The 22,284-nt window shown below is 35.7% G+C and overlaps 2 pseudogenes across 2 annotated transcripts; one reads left to right on the top strand and one right to left on the bottom strand.

Annotated features, from left to right (window-relative positions):
• Positions 1-8,769: 8,769 nt before the first annotated feature.
• On the top strand, positions 8,770-13,403 carry LOC143609636 (receptor-like protein kinase FERONIA pseudogene; annotated as a pseudogene). The gene is made up of 2 exons (XR_013149451.1): positions 8,770-8,858; positions 10,359-13,403. The product of XR_013149451.1 is annotated as a receptor-like protein kinase FERONIA pseudogene (transcript).
• Positions 13,404-17,466: 4,063 nt separating this feature from the next.
• Positions 17,467-21,992, bottom strand: LOC143609635 (uncharacterized; annotated as a pseudogene). Its single transcript, XR_013149450.1, has 4 exons — positions 21,865-21,992; positions 20,602-20,725; positions 19,224-20,147; positions 17,467-18,298 (listed from the first exon to the last, which is right to left on the bottom strand). The product of XR_013149450.1 is annotated as an uncharacterized LOC143609635 (transcript).
• Positions 21,993-22,284: the final 292 nt, after the last annotated feature.

A 22,284-nucleotide genomic window follows, 5' to 3' on the forward strand; every position in this document is an offset into this window, starting at 1 on the left:
GTGTAGAGGTGCGCAACCAAGTCGGATCCAGATCTAGAATTGATCTTGATTTTATTTGACGTTCTAGATTAAAATGGGCGTATATAATTGGAATCTTTTTAAGAATCTTTTTTTGAAACCGACAGAAGGCGGTTTTTGAATGCTTACAAGGTCCGCATGCCCAAGATTTTCTGACCGTTATCTCGATTGATGGCTTGGGCCAAAGCATGTCTGCGGTCGAGTATAGGGCCATTCTTAAGTAGCGTTTGACGGTCCCAATGTACCCAGAAGACGAAACATGTCCGATCTGCCGTAAGGCCTGCCTGGATAAATTCGGAGAGCATGCGGTTCATTGCAAGGAGATGCCTGGGTTCAAATACCGACATGATTGGGTGCGGGACGTTCTTTGGGACATCTTAAGGCGAGCTGGGATATCAGCTAAAAAGGAAGCCCCCGTAAACTTCCTTACAGACCCCACGGAAGGGAGATCCACTCTACGACCGGCAGATTTGCTCGTCTTTGGTTGGGCCGGGGGAAAACACGCTTGTGTTGACCTCACAGGGGTATCTCCCTTAGCTGGTTTGAGGGATAATGGGTTTGTAGCTGGGCAAGCAATGAAAAGAGCTGAAACGAAGAAGGTGGAGAAACATGCTAAAGCCTGCGAAGAGAACCAACATGTTTTTGTCCCTCTGGCTTTTGATACATTTGGCTCTTTGGCACCGGAAGCTATCCGTTTTCTAACCAGGGTCCAACAGGTTATGCATAGCAATGTGTCGACTTCAAAGGGGCAGGGGTATGTCTTTATCAGGTTAGGGTTTGCAATTCAGAAAGGGGTGGCGGCGCAGCTTGTTGCCCGCCTACCTGCTATATTGATGTAATATCTATGTTTCTACATATTGGAACCCAATTTTTGACACATCTAAATAAAGAAAATTGCTCGATCAGGGGATGAAACCAATTTTGACTTTGTTTGACTTAATCTGAACCAACTTTCAAACCAAATTAGTTTGGCCCAAAAACCATTTTCATGCATCACTAGACAAATAAAACAATTATAACTTAAAACAACTTTCATCAAGTTCCTTCGATAGATAAAGGAACTAAACGTTCCTTTCATACAACTAAACTCGCCAAATAAATTAAGGGTGTGTTGGGGATTTCTTATTTTCCTCTCCTTATGATAGATAAAGGTTGAATAAGTCATTTTTATGTTTATGAAGTTTTTGGGGACACATAAGACCTTTTAGGTTTCTTCTTATCATCAAGGCTAAAAGATGGGTTTTTAATGAGTTAGGATTTGGTAACTTATCTCTTATATGTTTAAAATACCAATTCCACCATTCCATTCCACCCAAACACTTTTAAAAATAACTTATTCACTTATACAAAAATGTCATTTTTGGTCATTTACATCACTAAGTTAAAGCAAACACGTTTTAAAATACAACTTATTGACTTATGTTAATCCAAACATTTTTTTTTGAAAACTCCTTATTAGAAAATCATAAGTTATTTTTCATTTATCACAAGAAGATCTTTTCAACTTAAATAAAGAATCCCAAACACACCCTAAAATCTCATTTCTGGCCACCACTAGTCCACCACCATGTGTAATGCCCCCACCAAACACCACCTGTTGCCTTTGTCTCTGCCACTACCGCCACCCGTGCTTTCTAGCTTATGTATAAACTATGGTGAACACTTAAAGCTATTATTATTTGTATACATGTTTTTAACAACATTTGACTTCAAGACTATCACCACATTGTTGGGCCACGGACCTGATCCAAGGACACCGTGATTGAGACAGTCAAAATCTATATTTCGATGTCCTTATCAAAGAAAACGCACAAGAAAAATATTGTGTTAATATATAAGTAAAATAATGTTTTTACTCAACACGTATATATTGGGAGGCCATAAAGTAATATTAATTATTTTGGTGGGCCGAAAATCCATTAAATAGAACTATAGAAGTCCAAAACTTAGGCCAGCTAATAGTTTGAAAATGCTACAACAAGATTTGTTATTTGTATGTCCTTACATTATTTAAACTAAAAATGCTAAAACAAGATTACATAATTTATTTATTTTTAACGACCAACTAAGTAACGTCGAGAACTCCGTATACGGCCAATGAGGTAGCCCGAGAAATATTTTAACTTTGTACCATTTTCAAAGTATAATAATACCCTATATTTTTTATGTAAACTACCAATTATTTTTATAATAATACCAATTATTTTCAAGATTACATTATTTTTATTTGGAATCATATAAGTAGACTTAAAAAATCAAGCTTGATTGGTTCGTGTATTGTTATTACTTATTACCTGTTTATTTTTTTATTTTAAAAAATGCTACAATTGTGCAACTAATTCTCTTACAAGTTTGATTGTTAATGAAATTATGTCGTTATAAATTCATTTTATATTGATTTTAAGTAGCTAATTTCTTATTTAACATATATAGAATACATATACAGTTGGATCTGAGTGTGGGTAAAGTTAAAATACAAAGGACAATAAAAATGAGAAGGGTGAGAATGAATCTAATCCATTGATCTTAGATTTGGATGGTAGAGATTAATTTAAGAATAAAACTTAAATAGAAATAAATGAGAAGGGCATGAAGGTAATAACTCACTTATGAAGACTTTCTCTCTCCACATGCAAGACACATGTCAATTCTCCGATCATTTTAAAACGTCTATAACTTTTTCACACAACATTTTTTTAGAAATTTTTTTTATCATAATAACAAGCCTTTTTTTATGTTTAATATGAATATCATATTGTTATATAAAAATAAAAAAAAGTTGATGGGTTTTTTATATTGTGTTATTTGGTTGTCCATTGTGTTTTTAATTGGGTTTTTCTATACATTGTGTTATAAATTTTGGTCATTGTGTTTTTCAATTGATACTCATATTAAAGATAAAAATTAACACAAATATTACGCCATTGTGTCTTTCGTGCGTCATTGTGTCTTTGTGCTCAACATTTGTCTTTATACTTATCTTTGTGTCTTAGTCATTGTGTTCAATATTCACTTAATTTGAGAAAAATAATATTATGTTGTTTGTGTATTACGTTCAAGGCATTGTGTAATATATAGATTCCATTGTGTTTTACATTTCAGGTCATGGTGTTATATGTATTTACCATTGTGTCTTGCGTTTCAGGCCATTGTGTTATATTATTTACCATTGTGTCTTACGTTTCTGGCCATTGTGTTATATTATTTACCATTGTGTCTTACGTTTCTGGTCATTGTGTTATATGTATTTACCATTGTGTCTTACGTTTCAGGCCATTGTGTTATATTATTTACCATTGTGTCTTACGTTTCAGGCCATTGTGTTATATGTATTTACCATTGAGTCTTACGTTTCAAGCCATTGTGTTATATGTATTTACCATTGTGTCTTACGTTTCATGCCATTGTGTTGTTATATGTTTCATTATTGTGTTTTACGTTTCAGGTTATTGTGTAATATGCATTCATCATTGTGTTTTATGTATTAGATAATGTGTTGGTATTTTTCATTATACACACACAGACACACACACACACTATTACACAACGGTGTTATTAATATTTAAAAAAAACATAATGATTAGATGAAAGACACAATGGCGAAAAAACACAATAATGAACAGATTGACACAATGACGAAAAAAGACACAATGGTACGCAAAAGACAAAATGACGTAATTTTTTTTATTACTATATAACAAAATTATACTCATATTAAAGGTAAAAAAACACTTGTTATTATGGTGGATTTTATTTTTTAAAAAAATATCATATGAAAAAGTTATAGACGTTTAAAAATGATGGAGGAATTAACATGTGACTTGCATGTGGAGAGAGAAAATGTGTAATATTACCTTTATACCCTTTTTCCTTTTGTCCCTACTTAATACATGTCAATTAGTTATGGCTTCTCATCTGTCTCATTTTTATTCCCTTTGTAGAATAACTTGACCCTCTAAGTGTTACTATAAAACTTCATAACATATAAAACATAAACTAAGGCTTGAGGCCTACATATTTAAGGGGACCTTTTTTTAGGATTTGGCCACGTTTGATTTGCATTTGGTTTTTTGTTTCCGATCACAACTTTCTCGACTCTCAATCTCTCCTATAGAAACTGGTTTTATAATTTGTTTTAACCAAAGGCAATTCGCACGATTAATCTGGAAAATTTCAATTGGTCAAATCCTGTAATGTCATGATATAAGCCGTCTTTCGTCATTTGAATCGGGTTCTCTATGGGGCTCAACATATATTATTATTTTTTTAATTTCAATACAAGATTTTGTTTATGCTTGTGTCTTGTTGCACGAGACTACCTACTATCAAAATCAATATATCTAGTTGTAGCTTATGGTAAAAGAACTAAAGGTTATGTTTAACTGATGATAGCAAATAATAAAGAATGAAGAACACGACGAACACAAAGAATGAATTAAGAACACAATGAAAACGAAAAACACAATAATAAAGCTAGTGTTTCAAGGTTTTTATTTTATAAACGATTTAACGGTTATTTGGTTTAATGAAACACATTTGTGAGGTCCATTCTTCATAATTTTGTTGCTATTTAGCATGAAGAATACGATGATTACAAAGAAACACAACGTAATTCGATTGTTTTATTATGATTTATGAATTCGTTAATGTTCTTATTAATGGTTTAAATATAACTAATTTAGAAAAATTTTAGTGTCAAGTGTTTGGTTACATCTCTTAATGGCTCATTTATCATCTTAATGGGTAAGTTTCAGTACACTGTTAGTCCCGCTTAGTGAAAACATAAGTGACACTTTTCAAACTACCAAATAGAAGCCCAAACGAACAAATAGAAACCACGACGAGTTAAAGATGACTAGAATAAAGGAATCACTTCCTTAATCATCACACGAGTCTCTAATAATGTCGTTTAATACAAACAAAAGCCCACCACTCGTATCTAGCCTTGTTAAGGAAAACAGAAGCGAAACTTTTCTAACGAACAAATGTAAACCCCAACGAGCTAAGTTGACTAGAATGAGAGGCTGACCTTCTTAATCACCCCACGAGTCCCTGATAGCCCTGTTGAGTGAATACAAAAGCCCACCAGTCACTGCAATGCCCGTTTAGTGAATCCAAAAGCGACACTTTTCAAACGAACAAATGGAAACCCAACCGAACAAATAAAAACCCCAACTAGTAAAAGTAGATTAGAATGATGGAATCACCTTCGGGTCTCTGATAGCGCTATTTAGTTAAAACAAAAGACCAACAGTTATTTCTAACGCCGTTTAAGGAAAACATAAGCGACTTATTTCAAACAAGCAAATGAAAGTCCAAACGAACAAATGGAAACTACAACGAGTAAAGTAAACTAGAATGATTCAATCACCTCGTTAATCACCCTATGAGTCTTTGATATCCCGTTCAGTGAACACATAAGATCACTAGTCGTTGTTCGTCCCGCTTATTCAAAATATAAATGACACTTTTCAAATGAACAAATGAAAGTTCAATCGAACAAATGGAAACCACAACGAATAAAAGTATACTAGAATGAGAGACTCACCTCCTTAATAATCTCACGAGTCTTTGATAAGTGAATACAAAAGACCACTAGTCGCTGCAAGGCCTAATTAGTGGATACAGAAGCGACATTTTCAAACGAACAAATGAAAACCCAAATGAACAAATGTAAACCCCAACGAGTAAAAGTAGATTGGAATGAGGGCCTGACCTCTTTAATCATCCCATGAGTCCCTGCTAGGCTGCTAGCCCTGTTTAGTGAATACAGAAGCTCACCAGTCGTTGCAATGCCCGTGTAGTGAATTCAGATGTAATCACTACTTTTTAAAAAGATTATGGATTAAACACCCTTTTGTATTATGTTTTAAACGAATGAACATGAATACAAAAATTCGTTCGATTGTATCATCATTTTCGGTTAAAATCAAATAAATGAACACGAACACGCCCCCATCAAATATCCATGTTCTTTTTGTTTGGTTACGGGCCTACAAATATTCATAGAGCATTAGGGGTCAAAATGGTATAGTATTATAGTTTTAAAAGACAAAACGAATATTTGTTTAGTGCATTTATGATCTGTCGAAATGTTGCCCTTCGTTTTCACGCGTTATTCAATTTGACCCCTTATCTGTGTTACTGGAATTCAAGTGTTTTCTTCTGTTTTCCTATGTTTATTTGACTTTTATCTATTGGTTTTATATTTTAATATTTTATTTAAGAATAAATAATACAGTATGCCTGATTCATTTTAAATATTGATACACGTCTTAAATTATTTTCTACTTATACATAATATTAATGATTAATAGTGTTATGATAATATATAAACAGATTTAGTGCTAAACATATAAATAGTTAGAGTTATTATATTAATACTATAGTAATTTTTATTACTCTATAATTTTTGAACTAAAATAATTATTATTACTCTGCTTTATTTTTATAGCACAGTTACTCTAGTTTAAAACTGTAAAATAATAATTAGCACTCTAGCTAACATTTCTTTTATTATAACCCGTATAATATGAATTATATTGTTTTTATTATAGACATTTAGAAATTGTGAGTCATATTGTTTTTGTTATCCAACTCGTATAATGCACGAAACTAAAACCTAGTTTATCATATTTTATGTCTACATTTATTTATGGTTAATTTGACTCGGTCTAATTTAACTTTATGAACAACCATACGTGTAATATAACTTATATGGTAAGTTGATATTTATATACAAACCCATAAATTGTATTTATATAGTGTTGACCATTTAGAAATTAACTAAGTGGGTGTGGAGATATAGAGTGGAGGCTTGGGTGTATTAAAATAATTAGAAGAATGGAGGCTTGGGTTTGAAGAGATTGAATATAAGTAACAGTGCGTTGCTACTTAAGTGGGTGTGGAGATATAGAGTGGAGGCAGGCGCGCTATGGAGGAAAATTATTGACTCTATTCATTACAAAAAGAGGAAATGGGGAGTGATGCCTCTTAATAATCGCTTAACAGGAACGTGGAAAAACTTAGTGAGGCATGGGAATATTACTAAGGTTGAAGGCCGAAGTATGAACGATTTGATGAAAGGTAAGTTGGGAGATGGGAGAAGCATTCGGTTTTGGATTGATGTTTGGCTTGGCGAAAAAGCGCTTAAAGATAGATTCCCTAGTTTATTTAAAATAGAAGAGAACAAGTTGGTCATGGTCGCTGAGCAATGTGTTGCGCTAGCTAATGGGTCAAGTTAGTGTTTCTAGGAGTGCTAATGTGCGGGTTAAGAAGGTATCATGTCTGGATATTATTGCCAATATTTCTCTTTCAGATGCTCTAGATTCTTGGAATTGGTTAGTGGATGATTCGGGGGTGTTTTCAGTGAAGTCAGCTAAGCATTGGGTTTAGAAGGAGGATCAACATAGACCGGTGTTTGTATTGGAGTGGTGTAAATGGGTTTCGAATAAGGTAAACATTTTTGTTTGGCGAGCTGAGATGGATAGAATTGATACGTCCTTAGCCTTAGAAAGAAGGAATATTCATGTAACAAGAAAAAAATGTGTTTTTTGTGATCATATCGTGGAAACGGCAGAACATTTGTTTTCGGGAGTGTATTTGCAACCGGAATTTGGGCGGCAATAACTTCTTAGTGTGGTATATCAGACATCTTCGTGTTTTCTGTGCGAGATATTGTAACCATGCATCAATTAGTGGGGCTGAAAGGAGTTAAGAAGATAGCATTTCAGGGGATCATGTTCATCTCGTTGTGGATTATTTGGAAAGCTAGAAATGATCGCATATTATCGGATAAAAAGTTGAAGGTTACGGAAGTGGTGGCGGAGATAAAATTTCTGAGCTTTCTTTGGTTTAGATGTAGATATAAAAAAGGTTGTGTAGATTGAAATTCGTGGTGTAAATTTGACGTGATATATTAGGTTTTGCTTTGCCTCGGCTCTTTCTCCTTCTTGGAGTCAGAGTTGATGACCGGTTGTTTATAAAAGTTATATTTCAAAAAAAAATATAATGTTGACCATCATATCACGTCATTTTACCTAATGCCAAATTTAACTATAATATTTGTCAATAATCATAGAAAGTATTATTATTCACACTCATGAATAGTCAACCATTGATATTATTGCCATGTCAAAGAAAAGCTTATTTTCAAACTCATAACACCAAATGGTGGCCCGATAATTTTACACGTATTTTACATTGATGATGTAATTTTTTTGAGTGAACGGTTTCTATAAATGTCATAACATAGTCTAAATTATGAGGTGAACATAACAAGTAGAATAATCATAGAACTTGAAACCAATGGAATGTCAGTTAAAGAATCGAACGAATCTGTAATGGAATACTAAACAAATAAACAAGCACTAATATTCAAGTGATTACGTATCCTACAAAATCAATTATAACCCGCAACAGATGCACTTATCAGAGTATAAAACAGAAAAAGGTTTTTCGACTTGACTTGAACTGAATTAGAACAGTTCAAATTCAAGTAGTTTGAATTGTGTCCCAAGAATACGATAATTTTGAATTTTTTTCCACAGTTTCTCAGGTCGGGTTTCGAGTTACGGATACAAGGCTACTCTCGTAATTTGATAATAATATCTCCGCCTCTTTTACCAATGTCCCATTACATCAACCACGTTCTCACCAACTTATAATAATAATAATAATAATAATAATAATATAGGTATAAACTGGCCAGCCAGCCAGCTAATATTATACTACAGCTAATAATAATACTCTCTCTCTCTGATCATCATACAACCAATTCATTCATATCAATCAATTACTCTTTCTATTCAACAATCAATGGATTAAACCTAACAATACTACTGAATAACTTGTTATTCACTGTTCAATACTTCATTTCACAGGTAACACTTTGTAGATCTGTTTAACTGTATGCGTATAAGCTTCGTGTATGTTACTGAGTTCAATCTGCTGTCAATTGACTATAATCGGCGAATATTGAGACCCTAGGCTGTTCGTTATACTGTTAATTTGTGATTACTGTTGATAATTAGCTTCGTGTATGTTATTGAGTTTGAGTCCGTTGTAAAACGATTAAAATCGTTGAATATTGAAACCCTAGGTGTTCTATATACTGTTAATTGTTATAGATATGCTAGTTTGTTGTGATTACTGTTTATTATTAGCTTCGTGTATGTTATTGAGTTCACATCTGTTGTAAAATGATTAAAATCGGTGAATATTGAAACCCTAGGTGTTCTATGTACTGTTAATTGCTATTTATTTTGCTAGTTTGTTGTGATTACTGTTTATTATTAGCTTCGTGTATGTTATTGAGTTCTAATCTGTTGTTAAATGACTATAATCGGTGAATATTGAAACCCTAGGTTGTTCGGTATACTGTTAATTGTTATAGATTATGCTAGTTTGTTGTGATTACTGTTGATTATTAGCTTCGTGTATGTTATTGAGTTTGAGTGCGTTGTAAAATGAGTAAATGATTAAAATCGGCGAATATTGAAGCCCTAGGTTGTTCGGTGTACTGTTAATTTGTTGCCGACTCGCGATCAGTGTTGATAGTTAGTTTTGCATATGTTATTGAGTTAAAATCTGTTGTAAAATGACTAAAATCGGCGAATATTGAAATCTTAGGTTGTTTGGTGGACTGTTAACTGTTATAGATTATGCTAGCTTTTGCGATTACTGTTGAGTATTACGCGTTTAGTGACTGTTCATTGTATTTAAAGTTGATCTGATTTGATGTTTTGTGTGGATGTCACTTTTAGTTAATAGGTAAAACCTAATTTGTGTTTCCTGTGTGTTCGTATAGTAGCGATTTAATTTTCCGATAATCGAGAATTGATACGGAGCATACGTTTAGTTTGAATCTATCAACTATTCATTGTATTTTAAGTTGATTTGATTTTTTGTGTAGATATCGCTTTCAGTTAATATTAATTTTGTTTTTTGTATGTTCATGTGCGCAGAGCTTTGATTTTTTGATAACTGAGAGTTAATTTGAATATTTTTATTTTAATTTTTTGTCATTTTTATATGATTCATGTTTGAAGTTGTTATATTATAATGAGAAACTTTAATAGGCATCACCTGTTGAATTTGTCAACTGTTCATACTATTTAAAGTTGATTTGATTTTTTGTGTATATATCACTTTCAGTTATTATCAGTTGTGTTTTCTGTATGCTCATATACGTGTCGCTTTAGATTTTTGATTATCAAGAGTTGATTTGATTTTTTGTGTATATATCACTTTCAGTTATTATCAGTTGTGTTTTCTGTATGCTCATATACATATCACTTTAGATTTTTGATAATCAAGAGTTGATTTGAGTTTTTGGTCACTTTTCTCTGTTGCAGGTTTAAATTTGTGGAATTATAATGAGAAACCCTTATAAGCATCACCAGCTTGATTTCTTCCTTTGTTTTCTATTTGTCTGCGCAATTCATTCAATTCTAGCTGCTAATTACGCCCCTACTGATAGTATATATCTAGACTGTGGTACAAGTTCTGATTTATCTGATCAAGATGGTAGAAAGTGGACCGGCGATGGACAGAAAAAATTCGCACCTTCTGAAAATTCCGTATCTGCTGATGCAACCGTTCAAAAACCTGATGTTCCAACAGTTCCTTACATGACAGCTCGTATTTTTACATCTGAATTCACCTACAGTTTCCCTGTAGGTCGTGGAAGAAAATTTGTTCGTCTTTACTTCTATCCAGCAGTTTATGCTAATATTAATGATACCTCCAAAGGTGTCTTCTCTGTTGTGTCTGGATCATATACTCTTTTAAAAAACTTCAGTGCATATGAAACCGCTAAGAATCTGAACTATGATTACATCGTGAAGGAATATTCTTTTAATGTTGATTCCGGGAGTTTGAATCTAACATTCACTCCTGCTCCGGGAACTCCTGGCTCATATGCATTTGTAAACGGGATTGAAATCGTTTCACATCCCGACATTTACGCGTCTAATGGAAACACCATGCTGGTAGGTTTTGACACGAGTATTGATATCGACAACGCCACGGTTCTCGAAAATGTTTATCGGTTAAACGTTGGCGGTCAGACTATTTCACCATCGGGTGATACCGGGCTTTATAGACAGTGGATAGGTGATGTACCTTATATATTTGGGGCGTCTGCCGGGGTTTCTGTGGCTCCTGATTCAAACATCACAATCAGTTACCCTTCAGGTATGCCCGATTACGTGGCACCGGTTGACGTGTACAAAACAGCCCGGTCAATGGGCCTGACACCGGAAGTCAACTTGGGTTACAATCTAAGTTGGTACTTTGATGTTGACACAGGCTTTTCGTATCTGGTTAGGCTCCATTTCTGTGAAGTTGCTCCATATATAACCAAGCCTAACCAACGGGTGTTTGAAGTTTTCATCAATAATCAAACTGCAGAGACCGAAGCTGATGTGATGCTTTGGGCAACGAAGAAAGAGGTTCCCGTGATTAAAGATTATGTTGTCGTTTTTTCTGGCAAGACTCCAAGACAAGATCTATGGCTAGCATTGCATCCGAACACTGCAATGAAACCGCAACATTATGATGCAATCTTGAACGGTGTTGAGATATTCAAAATAAATGCGAGTGACGGTAATCTTGCAGGGTCACTCCCGCAACCAGTACCAGTACAGCCAATCATTGACCCTAGTAGGGTATTAATAAGAAAGTCAAGTAAGTCAAGCAAAACTGGGGTGATCGGTGGAGGTATTGGTGGCGGTATTGCAGCTGTTCTTATTATCGGTTTGCTTGTTTGCTTTTTGACTCGTAAAAGGAAGCAACGAAAGGATCCGAGCTCGAGTGATGGCCCGTCGGGCTGGCTCCCCCTCTCCTTATATGGAAACTCACACTCTTCGGGCTCTACCGCCAAAACAGCCACCACTGGAAGCTATGCTTCTTCCCTACCGTCAAATTTATGCCGCCACTTTTCGTTTTCCGATATCAAATCCGCCACCAATAACTTCGATGAATCTCTACTTCTCGGTGTGGGTGGATTCGGTAAAGTTTACAAAGGCGAAATAGATGGTGGAGCCACTAAAGTCGCTATAAAACGGGGCAACCCGTTATCCGACCAAGGTGTAAATGAGTTCCAAACGGAAATCGAGATGCTTTCAAAGCTTCGTCACCGCCATCTTGTGTCGTTAATCGGTTACTGCGAAGATAATAACGAGATGATTTTGGTGTATGATTACATGGCTCACGGGACCCTTCGTGAACATCTTTACAAAACCCAAAACCAACCGTTACCGTGGAAGCAACGCCTCGAGATCTGTATCGGGGCGGCCCGCGGGCTTCATTACCTCCACACAGGCGCGAAACACACGATCATCCACCGTGATGTCAAAACAACCAACATTCTGCTAGATGAGAAATGGGTTGCTAAAGTTTCTGATTTCGGGCTGTCCAAAACCGGGCCTGCTTTGGATCATACCCACGTCAGCACCGTGGTGAAGGGTAGTTTCGGATATTTAGATCCTGAATACTTTAGAAGACAACAGTTGACCGATAAGTCCGATGTTTACTCGTTTGGGGTGGTGCTTTTTGAGATATTATGTGCCCGACCCGCTTTGAACCCGACACTACCTAAAGAGCAAGTGAGTCTAGCCGAATGGGCTCAGCACTGTCACAAAAAGGGTATTCTCGACCAAATCGTTGACCCAGCTTTGAAAGGTAAAATCTCGCCCGAGTGTTTTAAGAAAGTAGCAGAGACCGCTGTAAAGTGTGTGGCGGATCAGGGTATCGATAGGCCGTCAATGGGCGATGTGTTGTGGAACCTTGAGTTTGCTTTGCAGCTTCAAGAGAGTGCCGAGGATAGTGGCGGTAAAGGGGCGTTGGATTTGGAATCCGGTGGTAGTGGTTTCGAGGAACTGCCACTAAAGGGTAAAGCTGCAGATAGTGGCGGTGATTATGACGAGAACGTGACCGATTCTCGAAGCACAGGGAAGTCTATGAGCATTGGTGGCCGGAGTTTCGCTAGTGAGGATTCAGATGGGTTAACCCCGAGTGCAGTTTTCTCGCAAATTATGAACCCGAAAGGCCGTTGAGACGGGTAATTTTAATGTCTTATGGTTTATAAATTGGTATGTTATTCTTTTCTTTTTACACACAAGTTTGATCATCTTGAAGGCTTTTTGTTTCTATTATTTTAATTTTTTTTCCACTTTTGGGATATAATATAATATGATATGATATCTAATTAATATAAATATAAATTGTATTTATAAGTTTATGAGATGAGATGAGATGAGATGAGATGAGATGAGATGTTTACATGTGTGTGTATTAATATTAATGGTTGGCATGTAACATAAGTCAAAGGCTTCCAATTGTTGCTAGTTGGATTAAGGTTGTAAAGTATAATAATAATACTAGCTGTAGATTCGGTGGTTTAAATAATTAGATTGACGAAATGTCCCTCACCATGTTAGTGGTGGTCCATACACCATATATTATCCACCAGTTGTTGATATACACTATTTATATATATTTGATTATGGGGTTAATCAAACTTTTAATATTAGTGCGGTACAGTGATAAGAAGGCTTAGGTTTTCGGGTCGAGACTCAAGTTTGATCCCCGCTTGTGTCTTTGAATGGATATTGGCAATGAAGGATTTGAGTTAGGCCTTACGAGGTTGTCAGTTTGAATTTTGAGCCAACTTGGGTTTTAGTTCCATCGTTTGTTATGCTAAAGAGTTGTGCTCTTGTGTCGGCATGTCTGTCAAGTGGTAGCTGACGGTATGTTTTCCTAGGGGAACGCCAAGCCAAACTCTGAAACCAACGTAGTTGCGGTTTAGACAACATAGTCTGGTCACAATTGGGCAACAAAGCTCTCCAAATTGGAGAGCTCGATGGCCTAAACGCAAAATATAAAAAGTCGTCATTTGAAAAAAAATCGTATTTACAGGATGGCGCAGTCAAGCATGTGTCTTAAATTTGGTATTTTTTTGTATACATCATGCCATGTTGTAGACATACTGACGTCTAGTTAAAGCATCATGTAATGCCATATAGGCGGTAGGCTTTAACTGGTCAACCCTTACAAGCGCATTGTGAGTTAATTTTTAAAAGTAGATTTGATACCATAGGTCTTTAAGATATAAACAAAGGTTATACAAGTCTACGTTACATGTGTTGAATTAAGAAAAAGTTATATATTTAAGAGTTAAGAAGTCTTGATTGAGAGTTACAAAGAGAATTGCCGAAAAACCAAAAGACAAAAGTAATGCATATGTGGAAACGGTTATTCGAGATCAACACAACAATCAAATAACAAATGAACATATTGAGCAAATTGACAAAGTGTGATTGGGACCACCATGCTTGATTTGCGGTTCAATCGTTTGGTCGTTCAACATGTGTTTGAACTTTAAAACAAGCGTATAAGATTATTCCTAGCATTCTGTCTTTGTCTTCACTTAGTTCTCTTTTTTCGTCTTTATCTTGAGTCTTGACCAATGAATATTAGGGTACTGGAGGCACCCTTTGGGTTCCCGATCAGTTTCATCACCAACATCTTAAAATGTGCTCCTAGCTAAGCAGTTAATGCGGAAAAATATCGGATACCGGTCAAGGATCGATCTTTGAGATATCGATTATCGCGGTGACGGTGCGATATCGGTAATTTTAATATCATGCAAAATTTATATATATCACACTTTAACACTAACAAATCAGTATACTCTCATATTATTAACAAATTATCCTTTTGTAAGTTGCAAAACACTAACATTGTAGCAAGTAGGAACTGATAAAGACTCAAACCACCAACATTAAACACTAAAAGCTGAAAATTAAGACTTAAACAATGATATCGGGGATATCGGTAAATTATCGGTCAATATCACCGATAATATCGGTACCGATACTCTGACCGATATTTTCCATAAGGACCAATAACCGAGATACCAACGATATACCACCGAGATTGACTACATAGGCTCCTAGCAAATCGGTAAAGGACATCTCCAAAAGATGAATGAATAATTGTGTGTGCATTTGATTGGTTGGAACACATTCAGGTAGTTTGATATAAATGGAACACCACCCTTACCAACTCAGCAAAACTTTTGGGTATTTTGGTTAAAAGAAATAAGGTGTTCTCATTTAATTAGATAATTAGACAATGTGAATCAAGTAGTTTGTGCCCATAGTAACAGTTAAAAATCACCTCAAAACAATAGAATTGCTAGAACAAATACTAGGAATTTGTCTTGATAATTTAATTATCATCCAAGATTATAAGATATTTAATCATTCACTAAAGAGAAGTGTTTAGAATAGAAGGCAGATGGAAATAGATGCGTCACTAGCCTTTTTAAACAGCAAAACCAAGACGTTAAAAGCTACACTCATAGATCCGGTAGTAATAATGCTAATATTCATGACCCGTAGGACATGTGTATGTCACTTTGTTCCCATGATTTAGAAGTCAAATAATGCTTTTGATTTTATTACTGACGGCCTTATAATATGTATTGACCCATTTTTAACTCGTTCCACGAAAAGATAATCGTATATATAAAATCAAAGTCATTAATTAATGCCCATAAGTTACTTATTATTTTTTTCTTCTAATTTCATGTTTCCACTTACCATTTCAACAATCAACAACGGACAACGATTCGTTGTGTGTTGTTTTTTTATTTGATCAATTGTCACCCATTGATACACGTCTTTTGCGACCCTATTTAAATATTGGGTTCACTTAAAAGAAACATCACTTACATACTATCTAAACACTACTAACATATCATACCAGTCATGGCCTAGAGGTGCACAAATCGGGTTTTTCAAATACCCGGGTTCGGGTATGGAAGCGGGTTCGGGTATGACCGGGTATTCAAAAATCGGGTATTGCTAAAAACCGGGTCAGGTTCGGGTCCGGGTATTGCCTCTAAAAACCATACCCTATGCATCGGGTTCGGGTCGGGTATAGAACCGGGTATTCAAAAATCGGGTATTTGAATACCCTATTTTCGGGTATTGAAAAACCTATTAGTTGGTTTTTCCGGGCTTTTTTCCGGGTATTTTTCGGGTATAAATTGGATTTTTTTAAAAGTTTACACTTTTTAGGGGCATTTTCGGGTATTCTTAAGGTATTTTTCGAGTATACATCGGGTATTTGAAAAACCCGGTTTCGGGTATTGAAAAAACCCGGTTTCGGGTATTGAAAAAACCCGGTTCCGGGTATGGAACCGGTTCGGGTTTTCAGGTATTACCGGGTACAAATCGGGTTCGGTTCGGGTTCGGGTTTTAGTACCGAAATGCATACCCTATCCGTACTCTACAGGTAGGGTCGGGTACGAGTTCGGGTATTAAAAACCCGGGTATTAAAAAAACCGGTTCCGGGTTTTTAATTAAGGTCCGGTTCCGGGTTTTTTTGCACCTCTAACTGTCATGCTACATGCAAGAATGATCACATTGGTCATATTAAAGCCCATGTGAGGTGGTGTTCACCAAATCATATGGCTCAAATGACATGTTTGACTGACACGGAAATCTTTTATGTGACCATCATACGAAGGTAAAGAATTTTAATCATTATAAGAAATAAAGTTTTTTATCGAAATATGAATCAAACATAGACCTGATAATAAAATGAATCACACTTTTACACTAAACTATGCCTGCTACACGACAATTATTGTATATAAATGAGCCTTTTGTTGATGCACTTATTATGTATATAAGATATTAAGATATACTTATAATCTCATTTAAGAATTTAACGAACAAAATCCATTTTTTTACTCGGTGATAGGGACCAATTTCTAGTAGCATAGTTTCATACTAATTATATAAAGCTACCACATGATTTCCTTCCGATTGAGTCGACAAACGTTACGATCATCCTTCAATTCAAAGAAACGTTACGATCATCCTTCAATTCAAAGAATCATCGTTAGTTACAGAACCGTACACATGATTTCCATCATGGCTCCCATACAATTTTGGGACATACATTATGATGTACAAATTTAATGACTATAGATTCAGAGATTTTAAAAAAATGTTATTTTGTTTAATGATCATGAACAGGCTTTATTATTTTAGTAGCTGTAACAAAAACTAGAATTTTAATTTGTGAAAGTTAATGATAAGAGCTTGACAAACCGACAAAACTAGATTACCGTCAACTGGTAAAACCAAAAGTGCAAACAAACTGAGTGTGTCGCGAGCTACTCAAGCTCAGATTGGCAAAAAGCTCAAAATGAGCCGATTTTTCGAGATCAAGCTCGAGCCTTGTGTAGTTTTAAGTTTCACCTCTCTTAGACTACAATCAAGCTCGAGCTGAGATTAGGCTCCTATAAGATTTTTCTCAAAATATATACTAAGTAATTAAAAACATAAATATATTAATTAATTAATAAAAAATAAAAGAGCCGAGCCCGAGCTCTCATAAGTTGAAACAAGCCGAGGTCAAGCTCTCGTAAATCAAGACTAGCAGAGCTCGGGCTTGTCTCGTTTACACCCCTAGGTAAAACCGGAAGTTCCAGCCAACCTATCCGACCAGCCCAGTTTGACTTGCCGTTCCCTAGTTAAGGGTTTGGCACAAAATTCTCGTCAAAACCAGCTCCACTCAACCGGACCATGAACACCAATAAATATCCTAATTACTTAACCGAACATAACCAAAGCACATACACGTACACAAATAGTTCATGGCAGGTTCACATCACCACCAAACTATAAAACTCGACATAAATATTTAAACGCGTATAAAAATACACAACAAAACCACCCTCTTTTTAATGTTTTTTTTTGTTAACACATTCTCTTCGTTTTTCTTTTCTTATACTAAACGGCCTTTTTTAACTACTAATTAAATGAATATTAAGCACAAATTTAGTAAAACCGATAAACGAAACAAACCATTTTCCAAACGTCACAACGGCCCAAACGGTTCAGGGAGTGACTCGAACCCGTTATCAAACAACGGGCCTTCGTCAATCTTGTCATCTGCACCATGCAACCAGCTCGTGTTCTTCAAATCTTCTTTTAATAAAATCGCATCGTACCTTGAGCTTTCATAAATGTCGACTTCTGACGATAATTTAGAAGAACGTGGACTTTGGTCTTCTATCGGTTGGCCTCGGTTCCATAGATACCCGTTACCAAAGTTTCCGTTTTCAGACCCGAGACCGTTGTTGGTCGAACCGTCTATGGACCCTGGTGCACTTGAGGTGCGTCCTGGTGGTGCTGGACCTAATGCTTTGAGGAAAGAGTGTTGACCCTGAAAGTGGGCGAGAGCCGTTTCTTATATCCTGTAAGGAAAACAACGGAACCGTGTTCATGAACATTTAAAGACAATTTTTTTCAATAGTTAATATTGGCAAGAAAAATAGATTTGGAAATGCATTTTGATATCGAATAATTAAAACTAGATAACCGGTTATAATAAAAGGTGTCACGCATAGTGTTTTCAGGTTGACGAAACAGGATAATAAGAGGATTAAGGTTTAAGTATGGGTGTAAACGAGCCAAGCCGCTCGTGAATGGCTCAAGATCCACCCGCTGCTAAAAGCATGAATCGAGCAGAGCTTAAACAAGCCATGGCCTAATTTGAATCTCATTTAATAAAAAAAACCTAAATGAGATTATTACTCCCACAATTATAAACCTTTATTTTTCATATAATAAATATATAAATTTGGTAAAAATAGTACATACTATACATTAGGTATTATGTATAAAATTAAAAATATACATAAAAATAATTATATTGTGTATATATAAAGTAATTAACACTTAACAAATAAAACGAGCGAAGCACAAGTTTTATACAAGCTCTGATAAGTTACACGAACCAAACTCGAGCTTAAATGTGCCCGCTTCAGCTCGTTTACACCCATATATTAAAGTAAATAAATAATTAACAAAGAAAAATGAGTGGAGAGCGATCTTCAAAAGAGAAGGTCCTATGCTGTTATAAGTTAAACGGACCGAACTCGAGCTTGGGTGAGCCCGCTCGGCTCGTTTACAGTTTACACCCATATACTTGAGTGTTCGATAAATCCTGGTTATTTGAAAATTTAATAGATAAAAATGACCAAAGAGGACACACTTATATACATATTGCTGAAACATTTAATTTCAATATATGAAGAGCTAATTTCTATATGTAACTTCAAGTTTCTTCAAATATAAAACCAAGATATAAAAAGAAAAAGAGTTGTCATAGTTTCATACCATATGCTTAATTGCCATATCTAGTGACTTCTTCGATATATTCCTCCCGAATCCTGTACCACTCTCAGGATTTACTGACTTCACGGGTTTTCTAGTAAGTGATTCAGGCAGATGTGAAGTTCTTCTAGGCTCTACATTCTCCAACACATGCCCATTACCGTGGGCCCGCCCCTGTCCAGTGGGGTCCACAACCCGTCCCCTAGAAACAATAGGTGAAGAATGTCTTCTTGTAATATTAGCACTTGTATTTGAAGGTTCTAGATTCCCCTTCACAGTAGTGGACCCACTCGGGCGGGACCTGCCAGCCGACAATGGCCGGTCGGGCAAAGTCGTTCTAAGATTAGGTGGCGTCTCGTGTGAGAAATCAGGTAAGTTGATAGGCTGAGGTGGGGGGCGTACGCGTGGACTAGGCGAGCTTGGTCTAGACCCAGGCCCACCGCTTCGGGCATTTGAAGACAGCCCACGTGTACTAGAAGCCGATGACGTGACGGATTGGGAAAGAGATGGTGTTAGGGTTCTACGGGTCGGGGTGGACTTTCGGGAAGCGGGTCGAACCATGGGTGAGTTTAAGGATCCGGGTGTTTGTGGTCGGGAGCTAGAACTCGGTGTTGAAGGCCATGTGGTTTGTGAAGGTCTTGTTGTTCGATCAGCGGTGGGAGTTGGACGGGTTCTAGAAGGGGTGGACCCGCGTGACGGGGTTGTACGGGTGGCAGACGGGGTGGATGCTCTAGCTGACGTGGACGAGCGGTTAGTTGGGGTGGATGGTCTTATGTAAGAGGAAACGGAAGCAGAGCTTGTGTTTAAAATGTTGGTGTTTCGGTTGGAGTAATTTGTATATTGGTTGGTTGAGATTGAAGAACGCGTAACCGAACTGCTTCTTGTTGGTCTTGAAGTATAAGTGCTTTCAGATTGAGATACAGAAAGCTGCAATTCACACATGAAATTAAGTTCAGTCCTTTATTTTAGTAAACAAAATTAAATTAGGTGCAAAATAGAGATCAAGCTACAACTTATTACCCATTTTAGCAACCAGACCACAAATTAACTGTAAATTGCTGACGGTTTTTGCGATGCAAAAGTTGCTTATGCGTAAAAATTAACAAGTTTTAGATGATCTTTTGTAGAATTTATAAGATGCCACGTGGAATATACATATACACTAAGATGACATATAAGATGCCACGTCAACAACTTTGAACAATTACGCAAACGTTAGTGGTTTCAGTTTTGCAATTTAAATTTGGTTGCTAAAATCAGGAAAGGAAAAGTGTAAAGTTTGTTTCTTTAATGCAGTTGGCCTAAGGATCAGATGCAAAACATGCTGTATGAGCAAAAATGTAATTACGCATCAGAAAAAAGAAAAGGAAAAAACACGAACCCTAGATGTCTTGCTTATAGAACTTGATCTAACTGAAGACCTGCTTCTTGCAGCGACAGGTTTTGGTTGAGGTTCTTTTGCATCCATAGAAGATACAAGTGGGGTTCCTGGAGGTGTGAGAAGCCTGTAAACAGTCAATGAGGTGAATCATTATTCTCGGTTCAAACATGATATTTTCATAGATTAGAGAATAAAAAGAAATAAAATCTAGTATTAGTATGTCCTTAAGTGTACGTGTGACATCTACCTTAAGCAATTATTCATTTCAGTGTCATCAAATGGTATCAGTTATTGAAGATCACTTGAAATAGATGAGTATCAATGTGATTTGAAGAATGTTATACAACAAAGTTGATTCTTAGCCCAACAATTAATAGGTAACAATCCAATTCTACTTGAAATTAGGTCATATTTACAGTTAAAAGTTAGTAACCTTAGAGGATGAACTTTAAACAAACAGTAGTGAAATGATGATCATTCATAAATATCCCACAATCTATCTTACTAACAGAGTTATCATATCTTACAATAAAATTCTTGCAAACATTTAATAATCAGCAACACTCTAAAACTAGAAATGTTAGATGATATCAGTTAATAATTTAAAAACATATTGTAACAACAATCAACACAGACCTAAATTAAAACTAGTAGTTAAGTAGTCTGTCACTCTGACACCCTGTGCAGTTCAACTAACCTATTAAAAAGATATAAAGTTCAATAATTCTGTCATCAGATACAATTATACAAATGATTCTGCTAACCGAAAGCATACCGGATCTGAATCAAAGTTACTAGAAAACTTACCAATCGTCATCATTCTTTGCACAACAACTAAGAGGTGGCTAAAACCCTAAAAACAATCCAATTCCACTTAAAAGTTAAAAAGGTAGCAACCTATAGAAGATGAACTTTCAAGCAAACGGTTGTAAAACAATTTTCGTTCACAGATATCCTACAATCTATCTTACTAACAGTTACCATATCCTACAAGAAAATTCTTTCAAACATTTAATAATCAATAATACTCTAAAACTTGAAAGTTAAATGATATCAGTTAATAATCAACAAACATCTTGGAACAACAATCAACACAAACCTAAATCATTACTAGTAGTTCAACTAACCTATTAAAAAGATATAAAATTCAATAATTCTGTCAGACACAACTATACAAATAATTCATTTATTCTACTAATTAAAAACATGCTGGATCTGAATCACAGGTAAGCTCAGAGTTCAAGTAAGTTACGGAAAACTCACCAATCGTAATCATTCTTTCCGCCTTCATTAGACGAGAGCAGATCATCTAATATGCTTTTAGCAGGTTTCGCTGATCCAACCGAAAGCCTCGCTAATCTCGCTTGCACTAAATAAATACAAATTAAAACCTAATTAATTACACATATACTCTAATCTAAAAATTAACTTAACTATCAATAATAAATATTAAACAATTAGATAACAACTGAAACTCTAGCAACAAGGCTAGCATACATCCAAAGCAGAAGCATAATAATAATAATATTATTATCATCATACATACAATACAAACTGAAGAAACACTAAGTGACCCCGGGCAGATTATAGGTAATCTGGGGGCTAAGTAATGTTTCCCACGAAGGTTAGGCCCAGCAGAGTAAGTTGTACTTCAGGGAACCTGCAAAACAGACACCGTAAGCT

Source organism: Bidens hawaiensis, unplaced genomic scaffold (genome assembly GCF_021521415.1).
Source record: "Bidens hawaiensis isolate Kalapana, Puna unplaced genomic scaffold, B.hawaiensis_p1.1 tig00007469_1, whole genome shotgun sequence".
Taxonomy (NCBI): Eukaryota; Viridiplantae; Streptophyta; class Magnoliopsida; order Asterales; family Asteraceae; genus Bidens; species Bidens hawaiensis.